The 13,614-nt window shown below is 45.9% G+C and overlaps 1 protein-coding gene and 1 pseudogene across 19 annotated transcripts in view; one reads left to right on the plus strand and one right to left on the minus strand.

The window, feature by feature from the left end:
• Window positions 1–13,614, minus strand: part of EFR3B (EFR3 homolog B) — a 114,438-nt gene that overhangs the window by 74,851 nt on the left and 25,973 nt on the right. The window lies entirely within an intron of this gene.
• On the plus strand, window positions 1,219–3,125 carry LOC100427294 (succinate--CoA ligase [ADP-forming] subunit beta, mitochondrial-like; annotated as a pseudogene).

Raw genomic sequence — 13,614 nt, forward strand, 5'->3', positions numbered from 1 at the left:
CCCTAAGGTCTCTGCCCAAATGTCACCGAGCTGGAAAGAGCTTCCCTGACCAGCATTCCACTTTAATTTTCTGTCCTGATTTATTCCTTTTCATAGTGCTTTTTACCAATGGACACAGTTCATCGTGTCTACACTCCATCTCCCCACTAGAAGGTAAGCTCCTCAAGTATGGGACCTTCGTCCATTTGTCCCCACTGTGTCCCAGGGCTGGAATAGGGTCCAACCCACGGGTGGTGGTGGCAGGGGGTGCTCATACAGGTTTGTCAAATGAAGGGACGACGGTGTGATTGAGCAGAAAAGCAATGATGAATTTCAAGGTCAGTAATTTCAAAGTCAGTAAGTCAAAGTCTATGAGGCACTTAGCAAAGGATCTCCGGGTGCTTGCAAGATAGTGCTCCCAGGGTAGCTCTGGGGAAAAGTTCCTGTTATAGAACAGTTGGCTCCTGTTCCTGAACTTGGTGCCCAGCCCATCTTCTAGGGCTGCCAACACCTGTAGCTCCTGAGGCCTGGCTCACTGGGACCAGTCTCTCTCCAGGCAGACATGCTGGACATCAGGGAGCCTGGGTCAGAGTTCCTCCTGTCCGCCCAAGGCCTCTAGACTGCTTTGTCCTCACTCCCCCAACCCCCTTAGCTGGCTCCTGGCTTGGCCTGTGGCGGTAATCCTGGCTGCTCATCAGAATGACCCCTGTGCTGTGAAGAGGACCCAGAGGTGTTTAAAATGCTCCAACACAATTCCGGCACACAGCCAGGGTGAGATGCCACCAGCTCCTTGTCTGTCCAACATGTGAGAGCAGATCCTGCAGCTGCTGGCAGCCTCACCACAGAGGACGCAGGACCCTCACCTGGGCCACCAGCAGCATCTGGGTCCCCATGACCCCTAGGTGTCGCAGCCCTGTTTCTTCTTTGGCCTGCTTGCTGGATCCTGTTTGCCTGACTGAGCTGTCCCCTTGATCACAGCCACCCCCTACTCAGGGCGATTGGTGGTTTGAAACAAACAAAGTCTCAAACACTACATCATACTTTTCAAAATCTAGGTCCCTTCCCCCAAACTCCCTACTAGTAACCCAGCATCACCTGCCAGGCCCACTGAGATACATTATTTCCTTTGATTTATTTCCTCTTCTTCATTGCCACTCTGGTCTCTCTCATGCTGATTTTAAAATCTAAAAAAATTCCAGGGGCCTGTATGGCTGCAGAAGGCACCGAAGGGATGGGTCTGACTCAGAAATGGCAGCCTCCATGTTCTACAGGCGGCTGTTGGCTACAGCCACCCTTCGGAGCCACCTGCTCTGGATGGCCCTGTGGGCCACTGCTCAAGCTCTAGGAGGTTCTGGATTGTTGAATAACCATGGACTCCAAGTACAGCAAAAACAGCACAGGAATCTCTCACTACATGAATACATGAGTATGGAATTATTGCAAGAAGCTGGCATCTCTGTTCCCAAAGGATATGTGTGGCAAAGTCACCAGATGAAGCTTATGCAATTGCCAAAAAAGTAGGTACAGAAGAAAGAAATAACATGTGCAGGATAAACTGTAACTATGAGTACTGCTGGCAAGTTCTCTGGGACTCACAAGTAGTAAGAAGCAGGTTCAAAAGATGTTGAGATGAAGGCGCAGGTTTTAGTGGATGGTAGAGGAAAAGGAACATTTGAAAGTGGCCTCAAAGGAGGAGTGAAGACAGTTTTCTCTCCAGAAGAAGCAAAAGATGTTTCCTCACAAATGATTGGGAAAAAGTTGTTCAAAAAGCAAATGGGAGAAAAGGGCAGAATATGCAATCAAGCATTGGAGCGAAAGTACCCCAGGGGAGAAGACTACTCTGCAATAGTGATGGAAAGGTCATTTCAAGGTCCTGTATTAATAGGAAATTCACATGGTGATGTCAACATTGCAGATGTTGCTGCTGAGACTCCTGATGCAATTAAAGAACGTGTTGATATCGTAGAAGGCATCAAAAAGGAACAAGCTCTCCGGCTTGAACAGAAGATGGGATTTCCACCTAATACTGTGGATTCTGCAGCAGAAAACACGGTCAAGCTTTACAGCCTTTTTCTGAAATATGATGCAACCATGATAAGAAATAAATCCAACAGTGGAAGATTCAGATGGAGTTGTGCTGTGATGGATGCAAAGATCGATTTTGACTCTAATTCAGCCTATCACCAAAAGAAAATCTTTGATTTATAGAACTGAACCCAGGAAGATGAAAGTGACAAAGATGCTGCTAAGGCAGATCTCAACTACATTGACCTCAGTGGAAATATAGACTGTCTAGCAAATGGTGCTGGTTTGGCCATGGCCACAATGGATGTAATAAAACTTCAGGGGCTGGGCGTGGTGGCTCATGCCTGTAATCCCAGCACTTTAGGAGGCCGAAGTGGGCACATCACCTGAGGTCAGGAGGTCGAGAACAGCCTGGCCAACATGGTGAACCCGTATCTACAAAAAATACAAAAGTTAGCCAGGTGTGATGGCGGGCACCTGTAATCCCAGCTACTCAGGAGGCTGAGGCAGCAGAATCGCTTGAACCCGGGAGGCGGAGGTTGCAGTGAGCCAAGATGGTGCCACTGCACTCCAGCCTGGACAACAAGAACAAAACTCCGTCTCAAAAAAAAAAAAAAAAAAAAAAAAAAGCTTTGGGGAGAGACTCCAGCCAACTTCCTTGATGGTGGTGGTGGTGCTACAGTCCATCAAGTAACAAAAGCACTTAAGCATATCACTTCAGATAAAAAGGTACTGGCTATTCTGGTCAACATTTTTGGAGGAATCATGCAGTGTGGTGTTTTTGCACAGGGTACAGTCACGGCAGTAAAAGATGTGGAAATTAAAATACCTGTTGTGGGGGTTACAAGGTACACGAGTTGATGATGCTAAGGCACCGAGAGTAGACAGTGGGCTTAAAATTCTTGCTTGTGACCACTTGGAGGAAGCTGCTAGAATGGTCAGAAGGCTCTCTGAAACAGTGACCTTAGCCAAGCAAGCGCATGTGGATGTGAAATTTCAGTTGCCAATATGATCTGAAAACCCAGAGGATGGCTGAAGGTGTTAAATGTGCTATAATCATTAAGAATGCTGTGTTCTGTGTTATTGTTCTTTTTAGCATGTGGAGATTGTAATTGCCATGTAGGTATACAAACTTTTAAAAGCATTTGGTTTGCATTTAATTCTACTATTTATAGAACGGACTGTTTGTATAAAGAATCTAGAATGCAGGTATCTAATTTCTTTTGTTGCAGCCAGTCTTATTTGCTTCTTCTACAAAATGTAACTTGCAATATGTCTGTTTATTATTGTTGGATACAAAGTTCTTCATTGATAAGAGTCCTACAAATAAAATAAATTTTAAAAAATTCCAGGGTTTACCACCAGCTCTGCACTAAGCACTAGGACAAGCACTTTACAAATATTTTATATAAGACTTGTAACAACCCCATAAAGTAGATACTATTATTCTCATTTTACACATAAAAAGGCAGGATCAGAGAGGTTAAGTGCCCTGCCCAAGGTCACATAGCATGTTCTTCTCTGCCATGAAACTTCCCTAATTCTTCCATCACTTTCGAAAAAACATATCTCTAACAATTTCCCAAGTTTATCTTGTGCTCTCCTTTGCCACAGCCACCTTGCTGGAAGCCTCCTTAACACCTGCCACTCAGTCCCGGGCACCTGGCCAGTCTCATCGCTTCAATTCATTCTTTATGTAGCTCTAAGGCAAATATTTAATTTAGTTTGCTTCATGGTCAAGCAGGTAGCATGGCCTGTGCTGCATTAAATGTCAACCCTTCAACTTAGGATTTAACAAGGGATGCCCCAATAGAGGTGGGGACAGTTGCTTCATCTTCAAGTCCTTCCTCCACTGTAGGGGGTCCTCTCACCCATGCCCTGCCTCCTGGAATACTCTGTGTCCAGCAGCCAGAATCCACAGTGAGAAGGTCTGGGAGGCTGGAAGAGAAGCAGATTGGGGGAGCCCCGTAGCTGTGAATGAGAGGATGTTTGGGTGACGGGGACCGGTCACAAGCTGGAGATGTTGAAAGAGCAGGAGAGTCAGCGCCACGGACCTGACACCTGGCGGATCCTGACACCTGCTGAGCTCCCTGGAAGCCTTCCATGAAGAACACCCTCCGACCACAGGCACAGCGTGCTCTCTGCCAGCTCAACCTCTGTGCATCCTTCGCACTGTATCACCTTATATAATCTTCTCCCACTGCTTGTTCAGGCGAAGTTATTTCAGTGACTCATCGTTTCTTCTCCCAAGATAAACTGTAAATTCCTAGGTCTCATTTTCTTCTGACCTCAATACAGTATCCTGAGCCCAGCAGGGCTGGAGGAAAGCTGGCGTGATGTGTGACTTCACCTGCCTTTGATCAGCGTGAGACTCGGGGAAGTCACCTCCCCTCCTGGCCTTTCCTTTCCTTCTTATAAACATCAACTCCCTCATCCCCATTCACCAAGAAAAATGCCTTTTTGCTCAATATAGTTTGTATTTATTTTCTCAGCTTTATAATCTTCTTGTAAAGACAAGGGCTGGACTTGATCATTCCTACCAAAGCAAATGGAATTCTTTTTAAACAATTTACAATAAAATCTGACCCAGGGCTAATGGCATGGACACCCCCTTCAAATGAATTGGAGGAAATGGAACAAAGCTCAGAGAGAGAGGTGCGTCTCATTCAAGTGCCTTCCACGAGGCACTTGTGTTCACTGACATTAATGGACCCCAGCAGTTTGCAGGGCACTTGCTGGGTAGCGTGGGGAAGAGAAGGAAGTTTAAAATAGACAGGTTCTGCCATCGAGGAACTTACTCTCTAGCTGGGGACACAAAACCTGCACACATTTAAGGTCAAGGATATGTCACAATGAGACTAAGGAGTCCATAAAACTGAAGAAATCTCTGAGTTTAATGAATCTAGGAAGGCTTCCTGGAAGAGGTGACATGTGAGATGTGAGGGGTGGAGACAGCTGGTAAGTACTGGTGAATCCATGAAACAAAAAATCAATAACCCTCCAATAGGGACAATTTTAAGAAAAACAAAAATGTTCCCTCTTTTCTTTTCCCTTTTTCCTTGCTTCTGAATTTAAAAGGAATAGATGCTCACAGGTATAAATTTATAAAACGGGGGAAAAAAGAAAATGAACATCACTTAGAATCATGTAATTCAAAGATAACTATTAGAATTTCAGTGTATTTGTTCTAGTTTTTGTGTCCATGTTTATGTATATTTTTAAATATATATGCATAAAATAGGGATCCTACAGGATAGTGTTAAAACCTAATTTCTTCTTATATTGTGAGCACTTACTTTCTTACTGAAGATTTTTTGGCCAGGCATGGTGGCTCATGCCTGTAATTCCAACACTTTGGGAGGCCAAGGCAGGTGGATCAGGAGGTCAGGAGTTCAAGACTAGCCTGGCCAACATGGCAAAACCCTGTCTCTACTAAAAATACACAAAAAAATTAGCTGGGCATGGTGGCGGGCGCCTATAATCCCAGCTACTCAGGAGGCTGAGGCAGGAGAATCGCTTGAACCCAGGAGGCAGAGGTTGCAACGAGCCGAGATCGTGCCATTGCACTCCAGCCTAGGCGACAACAGCAAGACTCCATCTCAAAAAAAAAAAGAAAAGAAAAGAAAATGTTTCAAAACTTAATTTTAATGGCTACTTATTATTTCATCTTTTGACTGGATCCTGATTTATTTAATCATTCTCTGTTGTTTCCAGTTTTTCATTATTCTGAGTGACGCAGCAATTTGCCTTTGGTTATTAAAGCCAGGAATCATACAGGCAGAGCCTGGTTTTGTTTTATTGGTGATAAGGAAATCGAACAGCACCACGTGGCTGCAGGACTGGTGTGCAGCAGAGGGGCACATCTGCAGGGGCCGGGACCTATATCTCGTCTGGGAAAGATTCAGGATTGAAGAGATCAAGAAGAAATGCTCATGAAAATGAATTTGGGGAAGGAGGCAGGATTTGAGTTTCCAAACAGATCTTACTGGGAGTAGAATTAAACAGCAGCTGAATTCTCCCTGGGGAGACAGTGTGGGTGAGACTTGCCTGAAGTAACAGACAAATCAGTAGCTGTCAGTGGCCTGACCTTTTGGAGCTCTGGAGCTTCCGAGATGCTCACCCGTTTCCGGCCAATCTTGGTTAATCTGATTGCCACCTTAATTGAGGATGGGAATTTAAAAGGAGAGAAAAGTGTCTGATTGATTTAATGTCAGGGCTTCAATTCTTCACGAACTACAGGCTTCTTTCGGCTTCGATATGCTCTTCAAGCAAAGAATAGATGAAAATAAACAGAATGTTTTTCCATTCTCTGTCTCTCGGGACCACTAACAGCAGGAAAATTTTATCCCAACCATTTTGGGGAAATAGAAAGCCTGGTTTCAAATACAGTTCCAGCTTTGGCAAGCTGTACAATCTTGTGTGCCTTGGTCTACTTATCTGCAAAATGGGAGGAAGGGAATCTACTTAATAGGGTTGTGGTGAAGACTAGATAAGTTAACACGGTGAAGTTCTTACAACTATTCCTGGCACACAATAAGAACTCAGTAATTGTTAGCTTTCATCATCATCATCATCATCAGTATTACTATGATAATTATTATTAAAATCTTTTTCCCAACTTAGGAGAAAAAAGGCAGGGTAGAAAAAAATGGAATGTTGGAGCAACGATAGCCCTTAATGTCCTTTATCTTTATTTTATTCTTGGATGTGAAGTACCAATCACGGTTAAGACATCTAAATCCAAGGCCAGGCATGGTGGCTCACATCTGTAATCTCAATACTTTGGGAGGTCAAGGTGGGAGGATCACTTGAGCCCAGGAGTTTGAGACCAGCCAGGGCAACAAAGTGAGACCTCATCTCTAAAAATAAAAATAAAATCAGCCAGGCATGGTGGCGCATGCCTGTAGTCCCAGCTACTTGGGAGGCTGAGGTGGGAGGATTGCTTGAGACTAGGAGGTCAAGGCTGCAGTGAGCCGTGATCATACCACTGCACTGCATACCACTACACTCTAGCCTGAGTGACAGAATGAGACCCTGCCCAAGGACAAAGCTCCATGAGGAAACACAAGTGAAAGGGCGTCATGATGACCGTCAGCAACAGCTAACGTGTTTTGAGCTTGTCTGTTCCAGGCATTATGCATTCTTTCATTTTAATCTTTACAAAAAGCCTATGAGGTTGATACAGTTATCCTTGTTTTACAGATGGCACTAAACCTAGGCTCTTATCTCATATGTTGACTTGTAAAATTAAAGAACTGAGGTCTTTGCCTGCAAATACCTTGTATTATTGGTAGGTAAAAAATAGAATTGAAAATACATTCACCAGGAACATGGAACATATAATCAGGATCATACGAATTAACTGTCACACACACACAGAGCAGGGTTGCTGAGGAAACTAGAGATGGGATAGAAGGTGTCAGAGGAGACTAATTTTGAACATTATTTAAAAGAGAAGGATTCCATTGTTTGGTGAGAAAGAGGGTTTTCCATGTCAGAAAGGGTGTAAAGAAAACAGACATTTCCTGACTGCCTATTATTTTAACTGCCTAACTTGAGCACTTTGTTAAAAAAATAAAATACCATGAGGTTAGTATTGTCTGTCTTCAGAAGAGAAAACCAGGGCTCAGAGAGGTTGCCTGATTCACCCACGATCACACAGGAAGTGAGGAACAGAGTCAGGAACAGAGCCAGGGAGGCCCTCTGACTTCGGAGATGTGGGAGATTTGAACTAAGAGTAAATATTCCAGGTGGGGATATGAAGAAAATGTGCTCAAGTAGGAAAGGACAATTTCCAGAACAGATTATTCTTGAAAAGTCATGTGTAACTGATGTAATCTGAATGGGCTCTGTGGATGGTACCACCATCAAGTTCCTAGTGTGGATACTGAACTATAGTTATGCAGATGTTCACACTGGGGGAGGCTGGGTGAAGGGTACACAGGACCTCTCTGTGCCTTTTTTTGCAACTGCCCATGAATCCATATTTCAAAATAAAAAGTTTTTTAAAAATTGGCAGATAGGCCAGGCATGGTGGCTCATGCCTGTAATTCCAGCACTTTAGGAGGTGGAGACAGGAGGATCACTTGAGGTCAGGAGTTCGAGACCAGCCTGGCCAACATGGTAAAACTCCATCTCTACTAAAAATACAAGAATTAGCCTAATGTGGCACATACGCCTGTAGTCCCAGCTACTCAAGAGGCTGAGGCAGGAGAATCACTTGAACCTGGGAGATGGAGGTTGCAGTGAGCCTAGATCGTGCCATGGTACTCCAGCCTGGGCGACACAGAAAGATTCTGTCTCAAAAAAAAAAAGTTGGCAGATAGTGAAGGCAAAGATGCTTCTTTCTTTTTTTTTTTGAGATGGAGTCTCACTCTGTCAACCAGACTGGAGTGTAGTGGTGCGAACTTGGCTCACTGCAACCTCTGCCTCCCGGGTTCAAGCAATTCTCCTGCCTCAGCCTCCTGAGTAGCTGCGATTACAGGCACCCGCCACCATGCCTGGCTAACTTTTGTATTTTAGTAGAGATGGGATTTCGCCATGTTGGTCAGGCTGGTCTTGAACTCCTGACCTCAAGTGATCCACCCTCCTCGGCCTCCCAAAGTGCTGGGTTTACAGGCATGAGCCACTGTGCTCAGCCAAAGATGCTTCCTTTGAGTAGAGGTGGTAACTGGTGGAGGATTCTGGCTCAGGAGCCTGATGAGCCATGGGAGCACAAGAGCATCCCAGCATCATGCCAGAGCCTCTCCTGCCACCCCCTAGAGTGACCAACCAGCCCCACACCAGGTTGGTCACAACTGGAGGGAGAATAAGATTTGCTGACTCATATATTGAGTATCCATTACGGGTCCTCCCACTGTGCCAAGAGCTACCTGGCAATATGAGACATTGCCAAGACAGGACTGGTTTGGAGGCTCTTACAGTCTAGTTGGAGACAAAAGGCACAATAAAGACTGAGGCAGGTGGATTACTTGAGCTTAGGAGTCCGAGACCAGCCTGGGAAACATGGCAAAACTCCACCTCTACAAAAAGTACAAAAATTAGCCAGGCACGGTGTCACACACCTGTAGTCCAGCTATTTGGGAGGCTGAGGTGGGAGGATCACTTGAGCCTGGGAGGTGGAGGTTGCAGTGAGCTGAGATTGCACCACTGTACTCCAGACTGGGAAGCAGAGCGAGACTCTGTCTAAAAATAAAGTATTAAATAGCTTAAATTACATACACAGTTTTGTATTTTATAGCATAAGAAGAACATGCCTTGGAATTCAGCAAAACTGGGACCATGAGCTATGTGACCTCAGGCAGGTGTGCCACACCCTCTGTGGGTTTCCTTGTCTGTGGGAGGTGAGCAAAACACCGAATATGTGCTGGGACACACACTGGGCTCTGTAGCTGGCAGCTCCCTAGTCCTCTTCATTCTGTTTCTTAAGTGTTTATCCTGGTGTTGAATTGTCATCATAATTATCATTTTGAATGTGTGCTTCAAATTCCAGTGAGAAGATCCACAATAATGCATCAAATCTTTTCCATATTGTTTGACGTATATCTTGTTTACACTTTCATGCTATTTAAAACAATGCTGGAAAGAGTGTGTAAACATTATAGCTGTTTCCATTTTGTGGATTATTTCCTTAGACTGGATTTCCAGCAATGGAGTCAAAAGGTACACATATTTTTAAGACTCAAGAATTTCAATGGTCTCTTCGGGAGCAGGAAAGGCCTGAGTAGCTAGAGGGCAGATTTCAAGCAGCAGTCCTGTGGGCCCCAAGGCTGCAAGAAGCTCTGACTGCCCAGGTGAGGAACTCGGTGGCATTCTGCAGCTGCGGGGAGTCATTTGATGTCTTTCTGAAGAGGAGGTACTGGAGGATGAGAATGGTGTATTAGGATGGGTAGCCATGGGTCTGGCTATGGTTGAATTTGAGTTTAAAGAGCTCAGAAGAAGGGAGAACATCTAGAGAAGAAGCAGAAGTCAAGGCATAAGAAAATAAGGATGCCGGGTGCAGGGGCTCACGCCTGTAATCCTAGCACTTTGGGAGGCTGAGGTGGGAGGATCGCTTGGACCCAGGAGTTCAAGACCAGTCCAGGCAACATAGCAAAACTGCGTCTCTACCAAAAAATGCAAAAATTAGCCCAGTGCAGTGGCATGTGCCTTAATTCCAGCTATTCAGAAGGCTGAGGTGGAAGAATTATTTGAACTCGGGAGGCGGAGGTTGCAGTGAGCCGAGATCACACCACTGCACTCCAGCCTGGGTGTCAGAGCAAAACCCTGTCTCAAAAAAAATAAAGATAAGAAGAGAAAATAACGGCCGGAGCCTGGGTGGTGGGGAAAAGAGAACAGAAAGGAAGGGCCAGATGGCCCAAGCACTGAGTAACAGCCACCCACATCCACAACTGCCAGCACCCAGAGGGAGAAGCTGAGCACCTGGAACTGATGACGAAAGCGGGGACCCCACCCCCGGAGCTTCATAGCCACACTGGCAATGCAAACTGGATTAGAAACTCATCCCACCACTAAGGAAGGTTGGCACCAATAAAACCACACCACCAGGGTGATGTGCGAGGTTTGATACCAGCCATAAGAAACAAGAGGAACTGGGGCCAGAGTCTGAAGACTGCCCAGTAAAACAGATACATTGAAAAGCTGATGAAAACTCACGGGGGAAAGCCACAGGCAGGAGCCTTCCAGAACCAGCATCTATTTCTCTCACACCTGCCAATCACAGGCACATGACATACTTCACCAGGATGTTTGTAAACAAAGGAACTCTGAGGGGAGCTTAGCCAGCTGGCTGAAAGGTATCGATTAAGTAAGTACAAACCTCCATGACATAATTTGGAAGACAACAAAATAATTTCAGCAATAAACAAGACATAATTTAGGCAACCACATGGAAACATTCCTAGGCTAGAGCATTTAATGAAGAAGATATATACTCAACTGCATCCAAAGTAGGACCAAAACTATGAAAGTTACGACTACATTAGGACAGGGGATGTGCAGAAAAGAAAAGAGCTTGGCTGGCCGGGCGTGGAGGCTCACACCTGTAATCCCAGCACTTTTGGAGGCCGAGATGGGTGGATCGCGAGGTCAGGAGTTCAAGACCAGCCTGGCCAACATAGTGAAACCCCGTCTCTACTAAAAATACAAAAAATAGCCAGGTGTGGTTGTATGCACCTGTAATCCCAGCTACTCAGGAGGCTGAGGCAAGAGAATCGCTTGAATCCAGGAGGCGGACGTTGCAGTGGGCCGAGATCACGCCACTGCACTCTAGCCTGGGCGACAGAGCGAGACTGTCTCAGAAAAAAAAAAAAAAGAAAGAAAAAAAAAGCTTGGCCTGTGGAGGATTAAACATCAGTGAATTTTCTCCTTTGTTTTCATTTCCATTAACACGTGTGGATCTCTGCCTTAATCCGAATGGATATCTTCACCCTTCCAATGTTGTGTGTGTGCCTTCACAGCTTGTCAGATGAGCAGATGAACAGAGTCTGTCCCTCTGAGCCTCTGCGCCCTCCATCTCTTCCCACGTCCACTCCACCTTTCTCCCTTCCTCAGCTCTTCATTGACAGTGGCCCACTCCTGCCAAATATCTCCCACTCCCGACTGCTGGAGGGACGTTTCAAATGGAAAGGCTGTCACTTGCTGTGTACTGCTTTCCTCCTTCATTTTCTTATCAGCCATCACTAGCTCCTCCAGAGTGGAATTTTAAAATCATCAGAAGCCGGCTGGATGCGGTAGCTCACGCCTGTAATCCCAGCACTTTGGGAGACTGAGGCAGGCGGATCACTTGAGGCCAGGAGTTCGAGACTAGCCTGGCCAACATGGTGAAACCCCCATCTCTACTAAAAATATAAATATTAGCCAGGCATGGTGGCGGGTGCCTGTAATCCCAGCTACTCAGGAGGTTGAGATAGGAGAATTGCTTGAACCCGGGAGGAAGAGGTTGCAGTGAGCCAAGATTGCACCACTGCAGTCCAGCCTGGGTGACAGAGTCTCAAAATAAATAAATAAATAAATTCATTAGAAGCCCCCAATAATCACAGGGAAAATATTGTGTAACGAGGTAGGAGGCAGGACTTGACTCTGGGGGTGGGGGGGCCTTGAACACCGGACCAAATTGAGGACTAGCTAAAACAAGGTAAGGCAGAAGCATCTTTTCATAAGCCACACCCACCAGTGTGCTATGTCAGTTTACTACTGCCATGGCAACAGCCAGGAGTCACTGTCCCTTTCCACAGCAATGACCTGATGAATCAAAAGTTACTACCCCTTCCTTAGAGATTTCTGCACATATTGCCCCTTAATCTGCATATAATTAAAAGTAGGTATAAATACCGCTGCAAAGCTGCCCTGAGCCACCATTCTCAGACAGATTGTCTACGCGGTAGCCCTGCCTTGCAGGAGCAGTCATGGAGCTGGAACACCACTGGAGCTGTAATGCTGCCACTTCAATAAAGCTGTTTTCTTCTACTCTATCACTAGCTTGCCCCTGAATTCTTTCCTGGGCAAAGCCAAGAACCCTCACAGACTAAGCCTCACTTTGGGGCTCGCCTAGCCTACATTAGTATTGAATCTTTAATAATCTTCTTTTTAGCATGGTTTGAAATCAGGAAGAGGGGGAAAAAAAGCATCAGACAAGATACATTGTGGCCACCAGAGACAAGTGATGGCTTCTCACCTCGCTTTAATTGACCCTGGCTTTTCTGCTGTGCCCAAGGTCTGGCCTCCTTTGCTTACTTAGAAAGTGACTCCAGTACAGGCCAGGCACAGTGACTCACGCCTGTAATTCTAACACTTTGGGAGGCCGAAGCGGGCGGATCACCTGAGGTCAGGAGTTCAAGACAAGCCTGGCCAACATGGTGAAACCCCATCTCTACTAAAAATACAAAAATTAGCTGGGTGGGGTGGCAAGGCTGAGGCAGGAGAATCACTTGAATCCGGGAGGCGGAGGTTGCAGTGAGCCGAGAACATGCCACTGCACTCCAGCCTGAGTGACAGAGTGAGACTCTGTCTCAAAAAGGAAAAAAAAAAAGAGGCTGGGCACGGTGGCTCATCCCTAATCCCAGCACTTTAGGAGGCCGAGGCAGGCAGATCACGAGGTCAGGAGATCGAGACCATCCTGGCTAACACGGTGAAACCCTGTCTCTACTAAAAATACAAAAAATTAGCTGGGCGCGGTGGCGGGCGCCTGTAGTCCCAGCTACTTGGGAGGCTGAGGCAGAAAAATGGTGTGAACCCGGGAGGCGGAGCTTGCAGTGAGCCGAGATCATGCCACTGCACTCCAGCCAGGGCGACAGAGCGAGACTCCGTCTCAAAAAAAAAGGAAAAGTGATTCTGGTACAGATCATATGGTGAATCTTTGTCTTATTCATTGCTCGACACCTAATATTCAAATGCTAGCCAACACATAGGTCCTTAAACCCAGTTATCTTACGCTTGTGCCCCAGGATAAGCTTAATGAACGAGGCTTGAGAAATGTAACTTAGAAAACGAGGCGTGGAGCCTTCCTGATCTTGCTCAAGTCTGCACTGACTCAGCTTGCAGATGCCTGCTGTCTGTGTCTGTCAGCTTCAAATTGTTATTAATGTCTCAGTATTTTTAGGGCCCATCACA

The sequence above is a fragment of the Macaca mulatta genome, chromosome 13 (assembly GCF_049350105.2).
Source record: "Macaca mulatta isolate MMU2019108-1 chromosome 13, T2T-MMU8v2.0, whole genome shotgun sequence".
NCBI lineage: Eukaryota > Metazoa > Chordata > Mammalia > Primates > Cercopithecidae > Macaca > Macaca mulatta.